This window comes from Triticum aestivum, chromosome 7A (genome assembly GCF_018294505.1).
Source record: "Triticum aestivum cultivar Chinese Spring chromosome 7A, IWGSC CS RefSeq v2.1, whole genome shotgun sequence".
NCBI lineage: Eukaryota > Viridiplantae > Streptophyta > Magnoliopsida > Poales > Poaceae > Triticum > Triticum aestivum.
This window is the reverse complement of record NC_057812.1, coordinates 116,038,686-116,061,536: the sequence shown is the minus strand read 5'-3', so window position 1 is coordinate 116,061,536 and position 22,851 is coordinate 116,038,686. Positions and strand designations below refer to the sequence as shown.

Genomic DNA, 22,851 nt, shown 5'->3' with positions numbered 1-22,851 from the left:
CGATAAGATCATCACAGCACAAGAAATTTTTGCTTTACCCACATCAACATGTTTCTGATATTCATTCTTGTAGAGGTTTTTCCATTGTACATTTCCTCCATGATCATGAACTAATCATGTGCTAGTTTTTGTATGAAAATAAACATGCCTAAATGTCGCTGAAATTGAAATTTACATAAACATGTGAAAGTTTAGTTGTTGCAAAAGGTTACACTCTTAGTTGCATCCAAATACTCAAAGAATACCAACCAAAGATAATCACCGGATAATACCATGACCATATTTTATGCTACTCATTAAATGTGTCTACAATGAAAATATCGAATTTTTATTCTCTTTTTCCAATATTTGATAGACAGCTTTGTTTGTTCGCATCCTTTTGATTGATTTTTTTATTGGTTAACTGTTCACACATTGAATCCCCCAAATATAATGCATAAATATTACTTATCAATGATTTATGAAACAAGTTTTCCTTGGATTTTTTTATTTAAATCAATACAACTTGCAGTTCTGCCTTCTCCATTTGGTTAATGTAATTATAAACTTATAATTTATAAACAGTTTAAGTTGAAAGAAATTAACTTCTTGCCTAGAGATGAATGTGTACGCTGCTCTCAAATCCCAATTCTAATAAAGTGGCTTTTTGCAACATGAGCTAGATCTGTTGGTCCAGTATTTATTCAGGCATGTCATATAGTTGTGTGACTTTTCTTATCTCTGATGACCTTAGAGACCAAAACACCTCATATGTTAACATTGATGTGAACAGGATAGTATGATTAAGCAACCAAGAACTCAAGAGCAGGGAACGAAGAAGTGCATGAACTATGCAAAGAACCATCTGTGTATTACATCTAGTGAAAGACTACATTGATTGATATGTACTCATGTAGTGTTAAAAACGCTCTTATATTATGGGACAGAGGGACTATAAGTAAATGAAGTTATTTATTGAAGCATTCACATAATTGCCATCATTTGAAGATATGTGATGTAGCTTGTCATCCGATCACCTGAGACAAAAAACAGAGTTTAATATTTCTCATATCGTTTTAGCCATTAAAACTCTAATACAGGTATTATTCTAGTTGCCAAAATACATGAGCTACTCAAATAAAGATTCAAAAGCCTCTCACTCTGAATTATTTTCCATACACAGAAATATATTCCGGTCCATTCCTTCCTCCAACCAGGCTCTAACAGTACGATGGGTCTACAAAATATTTCTAAATAGACCAAGTACAACACACAATAAATAATGTAACTACAAGGAGCCTCAATTAAATTTATCTTGCTTTTTTAAGGGGTTAAATTTGTCTTGCTGAAAATATAAGCAGCTAGCATTAAAAAGGATGCTTCATGCTATAGTAATACTCTTCTTATGGTTTCTTTTGTCTTGTGTGGTCTATTTTTTTGAGAGAATTGTAGAGCCATCATCTGTAATCTTAGGAATGTGTGGTACGGTTGTTGCATGCACCTAGCGATTTGTATCTCTATCTCTTTCTGGCCATATGGGATTACTTGATGCATGCACTGCATGGGTTTTAGGCTTGATGTGACCACATGCATGGGTTTTAGGCTTGATGTGACCACATGCATGTGAGTAGTAGATCATGTGTCTAGTTGCATAGGAATTGGTGGCCATTTTGTTCTCTTACTGTTTGGTCTAGCCAATTTTTTTCTGCTTGCATGCGTACAACATGTTAGGTATTGACAAAACTTTCGAGAGTTTAATGTAGCTGATTTTTCCTTTTTTTTGTATGCGTGCCGTCAATAGCCTTGACATCCGCTCAATAGAATATACAAAAGAGTGCCTGTCAAAAGAGAAAAAAAGAAAGCCAGAGAGAGAGAAAAGGTCTCACCCAAACCTCATACGAACTCGCACGACAACTCCAGCAGTAGTCCAAACAAAGGTCAATCGGCCTGTGTTGCTGATGATGATCAGCACGTAGCTTGCAGTTGTCGTCGGCGAGGCACCACCGCCTGAAACATGTTAATAGGGTTGAGTTACGGCAGCCGGCAGTTAGACTCGGGAAGGCTGCAGTTGTTGGCCGACAGCTTGGTGTGCCCACTCACGGCCAGCACGCAGCTCTCCGCCGTGGCCAGCTCCCGCTGCAGCTCCTCACCTGGAGCCCGCCTGTCCGGTGACTCTCCGCCGTGACCAGCTCCTGCTGCAGCTCCTCACCTGGAGCCTGCCTCTCCGGCGACAACACCAGCACGTCCTTGTAGCTCTTAACAATGAGCGCGCCCGCCTTGCACCACCACCCATCTGGATCAGGTATTCAGGTTCAATATCGACATGGAAAAATGGCCCCAGACCCACACTCCCCGATCCCCCATCACCTGCAGCCACCTCGTTCTGCCGGGCGCCGCACCCCGCGTCTATAAAAGAGGAACCGTGCCGCGGGCCACGACAAACGTTAACCCCTGTTCATAGGACGGCACCTCCTCTTCTATGACTCCACATGGTGGCTCCGGATAGTATCGACCGGAGCAGTTGAGCAGTGGCAACACCGGTGACCCCATTTGGGAACAGCTTGACGCATCGTGGTGGTGGTCACCACCGGGCTAGTATGTGCTGCGTCGATCTGGGTGGATTCAGTGTGGAAGGTGCGGATATTGAGCAACATGCAGGACAACACCGCCGACGCCTGCTGCCGCCCTCTCTTTCGGTCTCTCCCCGACGGCTGGTGTAGATTCGATGAGGAACCATGTGAGGCAACAACCACGGCAAGCGGCATGGATATTTCGATTTGCGAGCAGTGGAGCACCGGCTGCCGAGGCAGGAGGCACCCACTGAAGTGACCGCGGCACCCGCGCCCAGGATGGCTACCTTCCGCGAGGTGGTCGCGAGGTGACGCAGCCAGCGGCGCCCCGTCCTACTCTTTCCTGGCATCTGTCTTCAAAGCTCGCCGCCAACGAACTGCAGCGAGGCCTCCCATCATCAGCTGCGCGCGCCTCCCATAGTCCCACGCACACTCTCAGCCACCTCGGTGACGTGGAGAGGAGACGGGTTGCGGCTGGAAACTGCAGGTACTACCGAAGGAAGCAAAGCAACCTATTTATAGCCTCAGAGAAGACTGAGAAAAGCACATAAGGAAATGAGGGAGACAGCACCGGTCAAAAGGAATGGCAGGCTCGCGAAGCACCCAGCGCCATCTAGACGAAGCGACATGTCCAGATTTGCTTCTGTCGCTGTCGACCGATCTAGGCGGGCCGCTGTTGCTTCAGTTCTTCCATCGCTTTCCTTATTTTCTATTCGACGTTGTCCAATCCAATCCTGCCGCAGGTTAGTCTGCCTGTAACGTCGCTTTCTATTCTCCACCGCTTTTTGATAAAGGACGTCGGCACCGCATACGAAAGCGACAGGAACCAATCAGCAACACCACACACAGAACCCAATAGGAAACAGAAAGCGACAGTACAAATGGACCAACAGCGGCTCAACAGAATCTGCCGACAGCAACATACCCAGACAGCGACACGAAACCCAACAGTCAATAGAAATGGAAGGAAGCATGTAAAAAAAAAAAAATTACTGTTCTGACCCTTAAGGCAAACTAAATCCCGATTTGACCTCGTTTCAAAAAAAAATTCGTTTCTGACCTTTTTCGGTGACGCCAAGGTCCCTGGCGTCTGGGTTACGAAGCAGACGCCACGGTCCCTGGCGTCTGGCCCCTGGCCCGCACTGCCCGCCTGCCCGTTGACCTGCTGACGTGGCAAAGGGGCCAGACGCCAGGGTCCCTGGCGTCTGGCCCCGGTAAGTGGATAACCCCACCGGGAGAGTGTGTGGGTCCCACCCCACACACTTTCCCCAATCCAGCCCGAGCTTGAAGAAGAGCTGCTGCCTCCCCACTCTCTCTCACCCCTCAAGCTCCCCCTCAAATCCTCTCCAAAAGGTACATCCCTTAGGTGGATCTTTCCATCACTTTGTTGCTCTTGTTAATCTCTCCCAAATCATCCAATTATTTTTTGTTAAGTCTTGTCCTTTTGGTTGCATTTTATACATGTTGGTGGAACCCTAGTTCATGTTTTCTCCCCCTTATGTTAGTGTGAATGGCTTGGTTAACTTTGATAATATAGTGCTATGCATGGTGTGTAGTAGGAATATATGTTTGTTGAGTAGAAAGATTGGGGGTTAGGGTTAGTTAGTGATTAGGGTTAACTTTGCTTAGTGTGTTAATTAGTGATTAGTGATACTTTTGTGGTCATCACCAATAATTTAGTGTTGATATGATTTGGATATAATAAGATGTATTTGGATAAACACCAATTCTCATTGAGGTCTTAAATGCATTCATGTAATTTTTAGATGGAGAGACTTGTTAATGTTCATTACATTGACAAGGAGGCATTCTTGAGTAACAATGCCGACACGGGTGAGGAACCATTGGTTTTTGATAGAAGCCCTAGCTATGAGGATGTTGTTGCAAAAGTGAGACAAGTCTTGAAGTGGATGGACACCAATGTTGATGTTAAGTTAATAGGAAGGTATGATGTTGGAGTTGGAGCCAAATCTCGCTTGAAAAGTATGCCTATCACCTCGGATTTGCATTGGGATGTATACAAGGAAAAAGTATCCCAATCGGAAGACAAGTCACTTGAATTGTTTGCCACCACTGAATCTCCTCGGTTTACCTTTGATTTGAACCGGCATGTCTCTTCCCCAATGGATGACATGAGCGAGAGGACAATGGTGCCACTTGTTGAGCATAGGGTTGTGGTTGATGCCCCCAATGTTTATCCCCCACCATGTCCCCGTGTACCAACTATCAAAGCAAATGAGGTTGAGTTGTATGCCCCCAATGCTTCTAGCCAACCACCAACTAGCCAAGCAAATGAGGTTGAGTTGTATGCCCCCAATGCTTCTAGCCAACCACCAACTAGCCAAGCAAATGAGGTTGAGTTGTATGCCCCCAATGCTTCTAGCCAACCACCAACTAGCCAAGCAAATGAGGTTGAGTTGTATGCCCCCAATGCTTCTAGCCAACCACCAACTAGCCAAGCAAATGAAGTTGAGGTGATTGCTAGTGACGGAGTAATTCAAGAGGATGAAGATGCTTATGATGACGACGAAGAGCAAGAGGAAGGGTTTCATGGCAATGATGTTGGTGACTTGGATGTGTACATAGCGCAAAAGGACATGGATCGTGGTCATGAACTAAGTTTGTAATTTGAACTATGTTTGTCATTTGTCATTTGTCATTTGTCAACTAAGTTTGTAAATTGGTTGACATAACTGATGATGACAAGATTCAAGAAATGCTGGAAGAATGGAAATGGAAAAGGGTTGTTGACTTGCATTGCTACAGGAAACCGAGTTATATGTGATGTTCATGTCGTTTCAACCATCGTGGTCATGAACTACTTATGTCATTCGAGACTATTTGTGTAATTTGAACTATGTTTGTAATTTGCATTGTATCGTAGACCATCGTGGTCATGAACTAAGTTGTAATTTGAACTATGTTTGTCATTTGTCAACTATAGTGTTATGAAAAGACTATGCAATGCTTATGTATGTATGTTATTCGAAACTACAAGTGAAAAGACAAAACTACAAGTGAAAAAGCAAGTATTGTCTGCACCAGGACCAGACGCCAAGGACCCTGGCGTCTGGCTCCCCTGCTTTACCCTGTTTCTGGTGTCAATAGACTGCCAGACGCCAAGGACCCTGGCGTTTGGTCCCCTAACATACATCCAGACGCCAAGGACCCTGGCGTCTGGTCCCCTGACATACAGCCAGACGCCAAGGATCCTGGCGTCTGGCTCCCTGTGCATATAAATGACTAAATACAGATTTCATCATTCATGTCAGACATTCATATAAACATTCATTTAAATGACTAAATCACAGGAAACAACAATTACCATAAATCACATCATTCATTCATGTCAAACATTCATAGCAACTTCACGAATCCGGTACAACTTAATTCGAACGGCAACAAGTTCATGGAAAGAAACGACAACAAGTTCATGGAAAGAGACTACACCAGGTTCGTCGAAACAAACTAGAACAAGCTCATTGAAACAAACTACAACAAGCTCACTTCTTCCTTCCTCTCTTCACGATATCTGCAAGTGTATGCTCCTCCTCTTCGCTAGCCTCATGCTCCTCCTCTTCGCTAGCCTCCTCCGCCTCTGCATCAATGTTGGACTTATATCTTTGCATTCCCGCAGGCATAAATTGATGAGGATACTCCGGACTATGGAATTAAGTGTTCCATGTCTTCTTTCTACCTTTCTTGCCCGGTGTCTTAGCTATGGCTTTGCCTTTTCTAGAGCGGGCATTGCCTTGTGTCGGTTGTGTAACCTGTGATGGTTGTGGAGCATCAACATCATACTCATGATCCTCTTGATGTGTTGCATCATACTCATGCTCATCATGATGTGTTGGCTCCTCTTGATGTGCTGGCTCCTCTTCATTGACCTCCTCCTCTATGTCCTCTTCGTTCTGGACATAACGCCGTTTATTAGCTCTGGCAGCGCGGCTACCTGGTGCATACACGTCACTGGACTTAGCACCATGGCAAGAAAGCATAGCTGCCATCTTATGGAACCGCTTCTTGAACTTCTGCGACAACACAAAAGATGCTATGATATGAGATCCAAATAACTAATCCGCGAAAAAAACTTTTATAATATATTGCGACTAACCTCCATCGTGCTCCTAAGAGTCCTCTCAGATAATGCACCACCAGCTGGCTGACTCAGTGCAACATTGGCATCGTTGACGCACAGAAGCAACTCTCTGCCCTGCAATTCATGAACACACCAAACTTATGTATTTGAAAGAAGACAACATGATGCAAGTATGTTAGAATAGGTCAAACAGACTACCATTTCGTCATGCATCGGTGCGTAGTCAACATGAGCCCCTCTGGTGTCTCTCACAGCCGTGTTGAAGGTATGATAACCTTCTGCAGTCTCCGGGTCTTCAGACACCAACTCCGACCACTCCTCGTGAGTCCAACCTGGCTTCAGCTTTAACCGGTAACGATCCGCATACCACACTTGATACTTCTGATATGCTGACTGATTGTGAGGTCTATTCTCTGATTGCACTAACGTGTCTCTTTGATTCCAAATTTCTATCCACGCACGGTGTTTGTTTGCCCAATCCGATATATCCTGATTGTTCCTTCGATCGAACCTACAAATGATGCACGGGACAAAGCATTAGCAAACACTGACTTATTCAATGCTCTACTACATACTCAAGGCATGCTTGCTTACCGATGCAGAGATAGCATTTCCTCCTTGCTCTCCTCAATTGGAATACCTTGTCTTTTTCCAAATTGTCTTGCCACACGGTCTACAAAGTGCCACTCGACTGCGAAGAAGCATATCATTGGGCACCTCGCCCGCCAAAGATGGCTATCACGCGTGCACATCTCATTAAGATCAAAGTCACGATCTTCCACATAAGGCAACCAATGTACCTGCAAAACAAAGAGATACATTGTTAGCTACATACATAAGTTTCATTCTTGACTAAATTTTATCTCATCGAACTTCTCATAACCTGCTCAGCAGTCAAGGTGTCCAGCTCGTTCATATAGCACTTGTATCGCACATGCGAGCTTCCTGTGTACACTGTCACTTGTTCCCAATAGTAAGCAAGCGTAGGGCGCCGATATGGATCATCATCATGCAACCCGTCATGATTACCCCGTGGGTTTGCCGTGAGGGGGTTCTTCAAATCGGGCCGTCCAACCGGGATCCGCTCCCACATCCACACGGATAGGCTCCAAACAAACCCAGACAATGAGGATGTACCTCCCTTCCTCCGACACGCCAAGTCAAGCTGCAATCAAACAAACATGTTAGATATGGAGGCGCATGACAAATGCAAAATAATTGGTTGCAAATATCTCTTACCTGACGATACAAGTATGCTAGTGCGGCCGAACCCCAGCTATACTGGGTATCCCAGTTATTAAGTGGCTCCAAGAACATCCAGAGGGCTGAGTTCCCGATTGCATCTGAGAAGACTACCTTGGTTAGTACATACCAAAGATAGGCCCGCGCGTACTGCTGCACAACCACGTCATTGGCATCCTGAGGGCACGGGTTGGTGTTTCCGCTGACCAGTTTTAGCCAAGAATGCCTCACTTTCGCTGTATTGGCCTTGCCTTCCCGAGGGCCCTCGGGCTGAACGCCAATTAAATCGGCAGTCCGTTCTCGCCAATTACCCACGCTGACACGACCGGTAACAGCTTGTCCATTGATAGGAAGGCCGCTTATCATAGCCATGTCCTGTAGGGTCATCGTCATCTCCCCACATGGAAGGTGGAAGGAGTGAGTCTCCGGCCTCCAACGATCCACAAGTGCGGTCAGCGCCGCGTGGTTCACCGGCGGAGCGCGTCGCTTAAACTGCAACACGAATGGGAGAAGACCCAATCTCCGAATGTAAGGCTCATACCGCGGGTCGTAATCAAAGTCATCAGCGGAATGACCCCTCATGCGCATAGCAACTACAACCTGCAAATAAAGTGATGTTTTAATAATCAATACAAGAACACAAATGAGAAACAACGAAAATTGACCCAGTCTTGCTTCTTACCTGTCCATTTTCAATGGCACGAGCACGATGCTCCTTATCCCACTCATCGATTAATCCGTCATACCAAGGTCCATCACCATCCGCCATCCTACAAAAAAAATTCACAAACATCTATGAATACATGAACAATATCAAACAATTTCCTTCTCCAAGTTTATTCCATATGAAAACACCATTCTTCTCAAACATAACCACATCATTTCTTTCTTCTACATATGCAAACATATCATCTAGAGTACCAAATTTCACCATCAAATATATTTCATTATCATCATCCGCCATTCTATTGAACAAATCATGTCACACACAATAAGAAAATTTCATCATCTCTTTTGCATAAATTTTTTTGCCAACAATAGTATGCCAACAATAGGATTATCTACACATACACACATCATCTATCAAACCAAATATAGTATGCCAAAGTCTATTTTACATACACAAATCATATATTCATCACCCCTCTTAATTCAAAAAAAATCCTATGGACAACATATACACAAAACCGAATTGATTTTACCTACATGTTCAACTACACATCATCTACTGCATACCTAATCATCTATCAACTACACAAAATTTTCTAAAAATAAGAAACCATCTACTCATCTAACATCACCTAGTGTTGAATAATGCATCCAACCAAAGAGGGGAAAACAAAAAAAATTGGAGGGAATGGGGGAGAATACCTCAAAGAAGCTTGGGGGGGTCCGATCTGTGAGTTTGAGGGGTTGATGGAGTAGATCAAGGGGGGTGGTGGTGGGAGGGAGAGAAGGGGCGAAGAACAGAGCCCTCTGTTCGTCGTGCGCCGCCAGGAGAAAGATGGGGATGGGTGGGCTGGCCCGCGCGGTTATCCACTTACCGGGGCCAGACGCCAGGGACCCTGGCGTCTGGCCCCTTTGCCACGTCAGCAGGTCAACGGGTAGGCGGGCAGTGCGGGCCAGGGGCCAGACGCCAGGGACCGTGGCGTCTGCTTCGTAACCCAGACGCCAAGGACCTTGGCGTCACCGAAAAAGGTCAGAAACGAAATTTTTTTTGGAACGAGGTCAAATCGGGATTTAGTTTGCCTTAAGGGTCAGAACAGTAATTTTGTCCTAAGAAAAACAACCACGCGAGCCTACCGCACATGCAACCAAAAACGCTAAACGAACCAAACGAGCCATCACAGGAGTTCAAAAAATTTGAACGAAATAAGTGAATCCACCAACCAATTCTACCTCGCCCCATACCAAAATAATAGCACGTGTCCCATCCACACTTCACCATCAATCACTTTCATCCAAGTGGTTGAATCTCATGGCAAAAAACTTGCCTGGAATAGAGGTTTGGGTATTCCCTCCGATCCAACTTAGTTGACGCTGCTCTAGTATAGCTCTATACTAAAGTTGTACTAAAGCAGCGTCAATTAATATGGACTGGAGAGAGTAGTCTAGAATTTTTGTTAATTTTGTTGTGAAAATAGCAGCTATGTGAATTAATCAATTGCATCAAACTTCTTTTGCCAAGTCACGGTGGGATCCTGGAAATTTACTCATGGTGCTTTGTTGTTACTTTGCTTCTCGTGCCATCAGTCTTCTTCGTTGGTATGTTTTGTAGTGTTTCATATATACTCCCTCCGTTCCAAAATAGATGACCCAACTTTGTACTAAGTTAGTACAAAGTTGTGTCATATATTTTGGAACGGAGGGAGTAGAACTCAGTGTTGGGAGGGATTTTTAGCTTACTCTACCGAATAGGGTAATGGGAGCGATTAACTCCAATGGGGATTGACCCAACATTTCATTTCGAAGCAACGCGGGGGGGGGGGGGGGGGGGGGGGGGAGTTAACCTTCAGTACAAGTCACAATCAACATGATGTGGTTTTCATGAGTCGAGTACAACATGATCAAGCATTAAAGTTGTGTGTGATTGTGGCACCAGACAAGGTATTGTCAAATGGTCCAGTACTCTTCCTATAAAGAGTGGGAAGGGATGCTTGACTTAACAGTTCCAAAACGCTAGCTTACTTGAGGTTTATTTCGCAGCCATTACCATTCCATGCTTGTAGCAGGGCTAAGGCATGGGAGGCATCGGAGAATGCAGTGGATGTTGTTTTACTTCTGAATCATATCAAATCTGAGATCATGACTGCTGGAGGAATTGATGAAGTTTCTAGCAAAATCTCTGTGCTGCGTGCTGATTTTGGCAAATGTGTTGGATACCCATCGGAAGCAATGATCTCGATATCTAAAGCACTCGGGATGACTTTGCGAGAGGAACTGACTCGCTGCCGAGAACTTATCCTTGACTTTCCCTTAGTTTCACAAAGCTTAGACGTCGGGTCATTTGATTCCCATGCCTAGTCTTCGGCCTTGGTACAGCTATTCCCTCTCCTGCAATGCAAAAGTAGAGCATATTCCTTCCAGCTTTTGCAACTTTAGGAAAACAAAATTGAACAATAACATGATTTTTTGAAGTACATTACCATCCGGGTCAACACCGTGCAAGAGCTTTGAACCTCTAGACTTTCATTCAAACTGTGAAACAAATTTCCAATTGGGTTCTTCTACGGAACAGGGTCAAAAGAAGAACGTGAGCGTAATGACCATTGGAAACAGAAAATGTTCCAATTGGATATCTCAATATCAAGCATGCAATTCTCATTTGTATACAGCACGAGTCTCTACAGTCCACTCTCCCTTTTTTACATAAGTCTACAGTCTACTCCCTACTTCAAAACCCAAGAGTGGAAAAGATTGCACCTAACAAAAAAAGGAATTTGTTATGCAATATAGAGCAACCAGACAAAGTCCCTAAGCCATGTACATTCGAGGCAGGTGTGACAATGGAAATGTAGCTAACTCAAGAATTCGGTGCAACTGAAGGACCGGCGATTGCTATTCTCTACTTTCCACTTGAACACAAAATGTATTTGGACAAAAGAGCAAACTAGTACAATGCCACTTGAGAACAAGTTGTTATCCTAACCAAGTATGTGCAACTCGATCGTGCTATAACACTGTTAGGGCATCTCACCCTCAAACCACCCGCATACGTCCGGACCGCGGAAGCCATCCAACATGGGCTTGTACCAGCTGCCGAGTGGTCCGGACATGTGTTCTCCCACAAATTGGAGACAAAGGGGGCTGCGGGAGTCCAGACAATAGATACGTAGGACTCCGACACCGCCCAACCCACCCAATACCCCCTCCTGGTCTCATTTTCTTCCACTCCGCCCCTTCTCTCCCTTGCTTTGCATCCGCAACCTCCACCTCCGCCGTCTCCGGCCGCCACAGAGGCATTGCTGGAGGTCCACAACCAACACTGATGCGCCCGCTCACCTCTACGACGGTGACGTCCACTCTGGAGCCATTTGTACCTAGGTACTTGCCCCCTGTAGATGACCTCCATGGCAGACACCATGCTCGACAGGTGTTCGGTCAAATGCCATTGAGCTTATTTTGGAACGCTATGTCGTTTTCCAGAGTACGAAGGATGGCGTGCTACTCTACCATGAAGGATGAGTTGTTGTGTGATGCGTAATTGGCCATATCCGTGGATTTTGTAAGCAGGAGTAGAATGGGGACCTTCTGACAGCAAGTGCATGAATCATTTCACATACGAAAGCACATTGCACCCCATGACATGTACATCATTCAAGAATGCAATGTGAGGTCATTAACGTATCGCTGATACGCTATCCAAACCAGCATCACCAAGTTTTGTAACATGGTTCATCAACTGGAGGCAAGGTGGCCATTGCATGCGCCAGAGAATGAGATTGTAAGTTTTTTGCTTCTTGGTCAAGTTGTTAATTGACTCGTTCACTCAATGTTGGTCTACACATTATGTAGCCTGCACGCGCTACCGTGATGTACCACAGGACAGAGGAAAGGCCATTTACGTACACACACTATTGGATGAAGCTGAAGAGGGAGTATGTGTGGAAGGGCATGATCTGTTGATGATAAACTTGTTGGACATCCGCTTAATCTAGTCGAATTTGAGACATTGTTGTACTAGCTGCATGCTATGTATTGATTTGTGTTATTTTCTATCCGAACTTTGATGAATATCATTCAGTTGGCATGAATTTCGTCTGGTTAGTTCAAATGCGGGTTGAAATGTATGTGGGCAGCGTTGAATAGCCGCCTTCCGCACCCGTGTCCGCAGACTGGTCCCCCTTGTCTGTGGACGGATGCGAGAGGAAATTTGTGTGTCCACAGACTTGGGCTCGCGGAAGCTGGGCTCGGTGGCTCCCGGCTAGACCATGGCTTATGGCTCGGTCGCTACATGTTGTGGAGGCGTGGTTCTGTCTCGACCGACGTGCCGTGGGACAGATTGTTCGGCTGCGGCAAGATGGGAGGGGAAATCTGTGCTCGAATTTTTTTGGGCCGACAATCGCGACGCCTTTGTGTGTCGTTACCTTGTTGAAGCGGTCGTTGATGCCGTTTCTGCCTACTTATCGGCTGCTCCGAGGGAAACCCTAGGTCTGGGTGATATTGGATTGGACGATGACATCATTGGTGTTGTTTCTCTCTCCTGGGAGCATCGTCTTGGAGTAGCATTGGTTAGGGGGTGTGAATGATTGCAGATTTGTGTTGCGATGGATGCTTCCATGTCTTGTCGGTGCCCTGTTTTGGGTGGCTAAGCCAATCGAGGCAGAGCGTGGCAGCAAGTAGCGGATATCCTTCGCTGAGACATCGCGCTACCAAGATGGTGTGTGGCATTTTTTTCTGGTGGTAATCGAGGCCTTAGAGGGACAGTGACAACTCGTGTTATGTTGTCTAGGTACCTAGATTTACCATTGACAAGACGATGGAAGCATGGGATTACCGAATTGTCTCCAAGGTGAGATTTCGGTGGTTGCGTCTTCTCTCGCACATGCAACAACTAGCTCCAACACTGGCTATTTGCTTGGTGTGTGCATGATTTACAGCTTGCATGGATATCACGTTTGTACCATATTTTTGGTGGCTGCACCTGCTCGACGAGGATTAATGTTGCTCTTCTTTTTCATCCACCTAGGCATACCATTGGTCTTCTATGGCTTTGCTATTTGCTGGTGTAATCATTTGTGTGCGTCCTAACTATGCAGAGGCCGGATGTGTACTCATGGTGTTTTGTATCCCCTTGATGCTTCATTATGGATGAATAAAATGCCCTTTTTCAAAGAAAGTAAAAAAGCATATGGTTTATGAAGATTACTACACCAAGCAAATGCATTTCTCATGGCTCCCTTCTACACCGTGAACTTTTCTTGGCGTGCCTATCTTAAGATGTTGAAATGCATGGTTGTAGGTGTGTAGTCTTGAACTCATTTTTAACTATTAATTTTGTTTTTTTGTGAGAAAACTTTCGATCTATTCATCCTCTATCACGGCAATACAATGAACACTAGAAATAATAAAAATTACATCCAGATCCGTAGACCATCTAGCGATGACCACAATCACTGCATTGATTACTACTAAACCTTCCGCATGTATGCAATCGGATGAAGGATAATTGAAGACTATCTAGAGAAACAGAAGGTGAGAACGGAGCTGCTACGAGCAAGATGTTGAAGTAATTCTTCTTCCAGCCTTCTTGTGGCCGAACATAAATAATACTACTCCCTCCTATCCAAATTAATTGACGCTGGTTTAGTATAACTTTGTACCAAAGGTTGTACTAAAACAACATCAATTAATATGGATCGGAGGGAGTAGATTAATTTTCTTGTGGAAATAGCAGTCATGTGAATTAATCAATTGCATGAAACTTGTTTTGGCATGTCACGATGGGATCCTGGAAATTTGTTCATTGTGCTTTGTTGTTACCTTGCTTCTCATGTTGCGTGCCAACAGTCTTCTTCATTGGTATGTTTTATAGTGTTTCATGTATAGAACTCGGTCTTGGGAGGGATTTTTAGCTTGCTCTACCGAATAGGGTGCTAGGAGGGATTAACTCCAATGGGGGTTGAGCGAGAGGATGGGAATCGACCCAACATTTCATTTGTCAAGCAATGCGGGGGTTGTATGCTTCAGTACACGTCACAATCAAAATGATGTGGTCTTCATCTGTCGAGTACAACATGATCAAGCATTCAAGTTGTGTGTGATTGTTGCACCAGATCAGGTACTGTCGAATGGTCCATTACATCTTCCTATAAAGAGTAGGAAGGGATGCTTGACTTGACATTTCTGAAACGCTAGATGACTTGAGGTTTATTTGGCCACCATCACCTTTAGATGCTTGTAGCAGGACTAGGCATGGGAGGCATCAGAGAATTCAGCGGATGCTGCTTCATTTCTGAATCTTATCAAATATGATATCAGAACTGGTGTCATGAACATTGAAGTTTCTGGTGCATTCTCTGGGCTGCGAGCCGATTTCTGGACTTCCAAAGCTTTTTAGCTGATTTGGGTGGAGGAACCGCCTCGCTGCCGTGCACTTATCCAAGGCTTCGTCCGAGTCTTACAAAACTTACACACCAGATCATTTGATTCACACATCCAGATTTTGGCATCAGCTACTCCCTTCCGTGCAGTGCAAAAGCAGGGCCTTATCCTTTCGGTTTTCCCAACTTTAGGAAAACGAAATTGAAAAATACCACAGCATCATTTTACTACATTACCATCCTGGTCAACATTGTGCAAGAGCTTTGCAACAGTAGGCTTTCTGTGAAACAAATTTCCAATTGGGTTCTCCTACTGAACAGGGTCAAAACAAGAACGTGCGCATAATGACCAATGGAAGCAGAAAAAATTTCAAATCAGATATCGCAGCATCAAGCATGCAATTCTCATTTGTACAAAGCAAGAGTCTCTACAGTCCACTCTCCCTTTTCAACGGAATTCTCTACAGTCTACTCTCTACTTCAAAATCCAAGAGCGGTTATGATTTCACCTAACAAAAACAGGATTTTGTTATGCAGTACAGGGCAACAAGACATGCCCCCCAAGCCATGCACATTTGAGGCAGGTGTGACAATGGAAATGTAGCTACCTCAAGAGTTGCAAGAGTAGACTAGTCCAATACTACTTGAGCCACAAGTTGTTTTCCCAAGCCAGTATCTGCAACTTGTGCTAGAACACTGCTACTACAAGTAAAGCTATACTTTGATAAACTTTGAAGGAGAATGTTGGCCCAGTATGATACCTTATGTTTATGCCATGTCACTTACCCTAACAACCATGGCAAGATACTCCAAAAGAGTTCCAGTATTGCAGCAAATGAAGAACTAGCGTATTAGAAAAATTAAGCACAACATACCAAACACTGGCTTCAAATTTAAAAGGTTTACAGCCACTTGTAGCAATTACAATAAGGTAGAAACAGGAATACAAAATAAGCAGTTCCCATCACATACTAGTCTTATAGATAGATATATAGTCTGCGGGTACAAGACAGAGGTCTATTGCGAAAGACCTTAGTCTCCTGACCTTTTAAGCTAGACATAACCATAGACTGACATCGCTACTGCTCGACTCTAGAGGCACCAGAGACAAGCACTTGTTGATGCCCAGAATACTTATTCCTGAAACAAGATAAAGGATAATGATCAATGAAATGGAAATTGAAGTGCATAACAATTGAGTTTATTTCCACAATGCATATGCCTACCTTTTGTTTATATATACAGGCACCCAGCAACCTCGATTCCCTCAGTCGAAACCAGCAGACAAGGGCATGTCATGGAAGGTCCAAAGGCCCATGTTGCCAACAACGTCCTGGGGCACAAGACAGCTTAGAATGTTGTCCATTGACTTGTCTGAACCATCGTCCATCAGGAACTTCATGTATGGTTCCAAGTCGGCAAGGTCAATACTAGCATTACCCATCATAGGAGGTACCGTTCAATTAATGTCATTGTTCTGCAGAAATGCAGATTCATTGACCTCTATCGAGGTGGGAATGGATGCAAGCACAGATGTTATGTCAGGGGTCTTGATATCATTCTCCCAGCTGAAGTCTGAGCAACTAAAGGAGTTGCTCCCCTGATTAGAGGAAAAATTCATGAAAGGGGCCTCAACTGCATTCACTGTAGGCACAAACGACATGTTCTGAGGCTGCACAAATTGCTGATTTAAGGTGTAGTCGACAGCAGGGCAGGAATACACATCTGCGTTGCCCATGGTGTTGATCAGTGAGCACCGACTTCTGTTCGGTGTTGAACTTGGCCACCTTCACAGAGGTAGGCTCAGCGCAGCGTTGCTGAGGAGACATAGGAGCTTCTTCTCGGAAATTAACATTTGCCTTCTTGCCACGAATTCTATGGGCTTCAACATCATAGGTTTTGGCAGCTTCCTCGGCAGAGTTGTAAGTGCCAAGCCAGACACGGACACCCTTGCGAGGATCTCTTATTTCAGCAGCCCATTTACAGCATCTCCAGCTGTGCCCCCCGCCTCCCCCCTCCCTCCCTCCCGAAGTCCTTTTTCGTCGCCGGCGCAGAAATTTCAGCCCAGTCGCGCCCTCAGAAACTCAGTTTTCGCCGGTTAGGGTCGATTTTGATGCCAGCGGACTCAGTCCAAACCCAGCACGCTAGGGACGCCCGGGGACGCCGGGAGAAACGTTTTTGGCGCGAAAAGGAGTGGGTCCGCTGAGTCAGCGACTCGCCGCCTTCGTCATCCTCATCGCCTCAATTCCCGCTAGAAACAATGCCAAGGCTGTTGCGCCGGTCAGCCTTCCATTGATGCCTCACGGGCGGCGTAGTGAAGGCGTGGCGACCCGTGTCCCGCCCGCTCCGGTCACGCGGCACACGGCGGCAGCACTCCCACCGCCCATCCGCGGCTATAAAAGCCGTCCTCCCTCGCCGGTGAACGCACAAAGCTCTCGCCACCGACGCCTTCTCTCTACCTCTCACCGCCGACGCCTCTCCCTCCCACTCTCTCCCTAGCTGAAGGCAATGGCCGAGCGCTTCCCAGACGACGGCGCAGCGGCTAACGGCTTCGGCCGCCGCCATCTGCGCGAGGATGTGGCACGCCTCCTCTACAAGCCGGAGTACCCGGCGCCCCCGGACATGCGGGTGCCGGGCACCTGAAGGCTCAGCGCCGGTGGGGTCCCGGTGCCGCCCGCGCCCACCGGAGCTGCCCGGCGTGCCGAAATTGCACGCATCGGTTCTTCGCTGCCGGATCCGCGGCGGAACCAGCCGAGGTTTGCCCCCGACAGCAATGCGCTGCGGATGACGTACTTCGAGCGGTGCCACGAGGAGGGGGTCTCTGCCACCAACAACATCGAGCCCCGTGGCCCCCACAACTCCGAGGGACGGCGCCTATGGAGGGGCATCCCCGACCGCACCCTTGAAGCCATCCTCGAGCACATCGAGGCCGACAACACGCCGCGCCTGGAGTACCCTGTGCCCCCTCCTTTTCTCGCTGTCGCAGCAACTTCTAGACACCGCAGTGAATGGAGACGACAACATCTTCGTCGTCAGGCTCCGGGTCTCTGTCCTCCGGCTCGCCGGCGCTTCGCCCCGTCAAGCCAGAGCCGCAGGATACGCCACTTGGGCGTCGTACCCGCGGCGGTGCCCTCGTCACCAACGAGGGCGGCCACCCCTCTCCTCGTTCCTACTGCCTCGTACGGCGAAGACCGAGCCGGTTTTGCTCCCCGTGAAGAAGGAGCACCAGGACATGGCCGACGACGAGACCAGCCTCAAGTGGGCAAAGGAGGACTACATTCGCGAGCAGATGGAGCGCCAGCGCCAGGCTTTCAAGGAAATCAAAGCTCGACGCTGCGGACGCGAGAAGGGCGTCGTGGTCGTCCTCGACAGCGACGATGAGGATGTGCCCGGGCCATCCAACCCCCCGCGCATCGGCGACGCTGGTCAGGGGTGCAGCAGGGACGCGGCAGCACCCAGCACGACGTCAACAACGATGGTGGCGACTACAGCCGGTTCTACAGGCTCCTAGGTATGTAGAAGGCGGGCCGCGGCGATGGCTAGGCGTAGTCGTTTTTAGTTTGTGTTTTCATTTGTGTTCTTAAGTTTTTTTGTAAAATATCAATGAAATCGCCTAGTTTGGAAGAAATTGTGTAGTGTTTTGGCCGATTTCATGTTTCAAAAGACCGCGTCTGGGGCCAACCTGGGGCGGTGGCTGGGAACTCGATTGGCCCCACACCGAGATTATCGCCGGTTCGCCCCCAGGCGATGATATTTCAAGTGTCTGGGGGCCCGAACGGCTGGAGATGCTCTTACCCCAAGGGCAACGGCGGATGCCCCTGAACTGGTTCTTTCTCTACCTTTTAGCAGACCCTGAGGCACAGTCATCATCACCAGCAGCAGTTGCCGTCATTCCATCTGAATGTAGCAGTGAGATAAAAATGAGACTGTTGATCTTTAACAAATAAAATGAGGCATTCACTACTCCAAAAAGAACATCAATTGTTCTTCCTCTTCCTTTGAAAAAATTAGCGAGGAATTAGACTATAAGCATCGATGATGCATAACGGAGCATAATCGAAGATTGTCCGCCAACATGCATGAGAGAAGATTTGGCAGGGAGATGGCCAAGTACGGTGAGGAGTGATCTCTCTACTAGATTGCCACCGCCACCGCTGCCTCCTCCACCCCCCCCCCCCCCCCCCCCTACCCACGTTGTCGGTGGCTGCGTCCGCATTGCACACGGCGGAGGAGGAAGTGGCGAGGATCATCCGCGAATGTCATGCGGCAGCCGAGAAGCCCTGCGGCGACGCCGCCACCCTCCGCCGCCCGAAGTCTAGCGACGACTCCAACGCCAGATCGGGCTACGATGACAGAGGAGGAGCCGTTGGCCTGCCCGGCATGGCCTACGAGGTCATCGTCAAGTATAGAGTAGCTTAGGGTTTTTGTTTTAAGGTTTTTAGTTCACCGGACGGAATATTGCCTGGTTTTATGTAAAATTTATCCTAGCTTAACTAAACTGTGTTGGATTTATATGAAATCCGCCATGTTTGCATGATTTTTGTTCGGTTAGTTCAAAAATTTGTTCAAATGTATGCGGGCAGCGTTAGATGGCCGGCTCCCGCATCCATGTCTCTGGACTGGTCGCCCTATCCGCAGACGGATGCGAGAGAAATTTTGCGGGTCGCCGTTGTAGATGCCCTAACTTGAGCATATGACCAATGGATATAAAAAAGTTCAAAACATATATATCAATATAAAGCATGAGATTTCTTATTTCTTTTTAATACAACGCAAAGTTTCTACAGTGGCTCCCGCGCGGGGCGTCCGCTCCCGCAGCGCCTGCGCACGGGTGTGCAGCAACTTTGACCGCCTCCACCGGATGTTCGATCCTGCGCTCCAGCGGCTCCGGGCGGCCGAGCGCGCCTGGTTCAAGACGAAGGAAAACTATTGAGGAACAACATGGAAATTATTTACTAAATTGACATCCCTGCCAACAGCCTGAAGGGACTGGTAGACTTTTGCGAAACTGCGAAACGAATTTCCAACAGGGTTCTCGTATTGGAAGGGGGCAAAAGGAGAACTTAGCCTATGATCAATGGAAACAGAAATTTTAAATCAAATATTTGCTTTTTAAATACAAAGCAAAAAAATACGACCGTGAGTCACTAATGCCCTCTTTTTTTTCACAGCTGACTCTACGGTATCTTCCCTGGTTCAGATACAGCATACTCAGTATGATAGCTTATGCTTATGCTATGTCACTAACCCTACCAACCATGGCAAGATACCGCAAGAGACTCTCATTACTGCAGCAAATGATGAACAAGGTGGTTTTCAATTTCAGTTTCAGAAAAAAATTCAGCACCAACCATAATTACCGAAATTCAATGAATTTCACTTATTTTGGTTTGCATTTCGGACAAAGGTTTAAAATATTCACATAATTTTAATTAAATATTTTAAAATATTGAAAAATATTTGAATTCCCATGTACTTTTGGAATTGCCGAAATATTTTTGCCAAAAGGATCACACCATACTAAAAAAACAAGTTTCATGTGTGTATTGTGCGATGCGATCCTGGAACATGTTTGTGCTGATCTGTGTAGTGGTGATCTGTTGGTATCCGCCCTCTCCTGTTGTATGCCAATATTCATCTTCTTTGCTATTGTTCCATGTACTGAACTGGGTGTTGAGAAGGATTGGTTAGCTTGCTTCACCGAACGTGGTGCTGGGATTGGGAGGGATTATTAAGTTTTTGTTCACTTGGGAGAGATGTTCTGCACCTGAATTTCATCAGAAAATTTTAGGCCAAAGCTAGGAGTGTTTTATAACTTTGAGGAGGGAGAGAGAGAGGGCATACATGAGGGTACATGCAGGGGTGGCTAAAGCAATGCAGGTTGTATAGTTCAGTGCAATTCACAAGATGTGGTCTTTATATAAAGGCAAGTACAGAAAGATCAAGCTTTCTGTGATTGAGGCGTGTTGAGCTGTATTTTGTGTTGCATGTATATTGAAGTTGTGGCCCACCTTTTAGTCTTGTATAGTTGAGGTAGAAGCCTTTTCTTGTAATTATATATATGTGCACCAGCACCCCATCAATACAACGTCTATTGTATTGCAAACTTTTCCGTCTACATGATATCATCTTGGTCGGTCTGACCCTAGGATTTGCCGCCGCCGCCGCGCCTCCCCGTTGCGCGTGCCGCCGCCACCCCCGCCACCGTCGCCACGCCCTTCCCTCTCTTCCACCGCGCCGCCGCCCCTTGTGCCGCCCGCTTCCGCCCCCTGCCCGCGCCGATCGCCGCCGCCGCGCAACTCTCTTCCGCATCGCCTCCCCTCCTGGCCCGCGCCGTCCTACCCGCGCTGCCGCCCCCCGCAGCCGCCTCCCCTCCCGGCCGCTGCCCATCGCACCCTCGCCGCCAACCCTAACCCTACACTGCCGCCGCCTCTCACCACTGCCTCCGTCCCGTCGCCATGTCTTCGCCCGGTTCCTCCACCACCCGCTCGTCGAACCCGTCCGGCGGCCCCAAGCCCTCCGTCGCCACCATCCGTGACCTCAACATTGAGGCCTGGGTCCCTATCCGTCTCGACAGCTCCAGCACGTCATACTACACATGGAAGACCTAATTCAACCTTATCTTCCCTGAGTACTATCTCACCGAGCACATCGACGGTTTCGTGGATAGCGCATACATGCGCGGCGACCCGGAGTGGTCCGCCATCAAGGCCACGGTCATCCATTGGTTCTACCAGACGGTCTCGAAGGACATCTTCCACACGGTGGTCGTGAGGACGATGACGCCTACGACGTGTGGGCTAAGATCAACGCGCTCTTCACCGACAACAAACTTCAACGCCTTGTTTTCTTGCAGCAGGAGTTCTCCAGCTGTCACCAGGACAACTCCACCATCGACAAGTACTGCATGAGGCTCAAGATGCTCGCCGACGAGCTTTGCGACATCGGCGCCAAGGTCTCTGATGACCTCATGCTGAGCACCCTCACCGCCGGTCTTAACAAGGACTTCGGCAATGCGGCGTCCAACCTCACCCTGCTGCCACAGCCCACTTTTCAACGCGTCGTCGCGTACCTCAAACTTGAGGAGCGCCGGATGACGAAGTTGAAGTAGCGGGTTCAGCACACCGCCCTCGCCGCTGGCACCACCCACTGTGGCCCTGCTCCTCCCGCCGCGCCTCGTCAGCTCGCACCGCTCGCGCCCCCCGTGCCTCCCCAGCAGCCGCAAGGTGCCGGGGGATGGCGCAACCGGTGGGGAGGCAGGGGCCGCCGTCAGCAGCAGCCGTAGCAGCAGCAGGCGCCCCGCTACCAGTAGCCGCCCCCGCCGTGGGCTGCCGGGAAGAACCCGTGGACGGGCGTTGTCCATGCCTATCACATGCCCGTCCCGCGGGCCCCCGCACCGGATCTTCTTGTTCCCCGCCCCACTGGTCACCAGGCGTTCCTCGGCGTCCCCTACCAGCCCTACGGTGCTCCGCTCGCTCCGCCATCCCTCGGTGGCTATGGCGTGCCCCCTCAGGCGCCACCCTATGGAGGCCAACCGTCGACGCCGGTATGTGCACCATGGGACCCCGCCCTCCTGGCCGCCCTACACTGGGCGCCGTCGCCGAGTAACTATGGCGGTGGAGGCGACTGGTACATGGACTCGGGTGCTACTACGCACATGATAGCTCATCCCGGTAACCTCTCCTCTTCCACTCCAGTTAACACACCCACTCGTATCACAATTGGCAACGGTTCTTCTTTACCAATCACCCATGTAGGTAGCACTAGTTTTCCTTCTAGTTCCACACCTATCACTATGTCTAATGTTCTTGTCTCACCTGCCTTAGTCACTAGTTTAGTTTCTGTTCGTCGTCTTACTTATGAGAACCCCCTTACTGTTAAATTTGACGGTGTTGGTTTTTCTGTGAAGGACGCCCGT

The 22,851-nt window shown here is 47.6% G+C and overlaps 1 pseudogene; it reads right to left on the bottom strand.

The window, feature by feature from the left end:
• Nucleotides 1-16,200: 16,200 nt before the first annotated feature.
• Nucleotides 16,201-17,498, bottom strand: LOC123153142 (ethylene-responsive transcription factor 1-like; annotated as a pseudogene).
• Between the last annotated feature and the right edge of the window lie 5,353 nt (nt 17,499-22,851).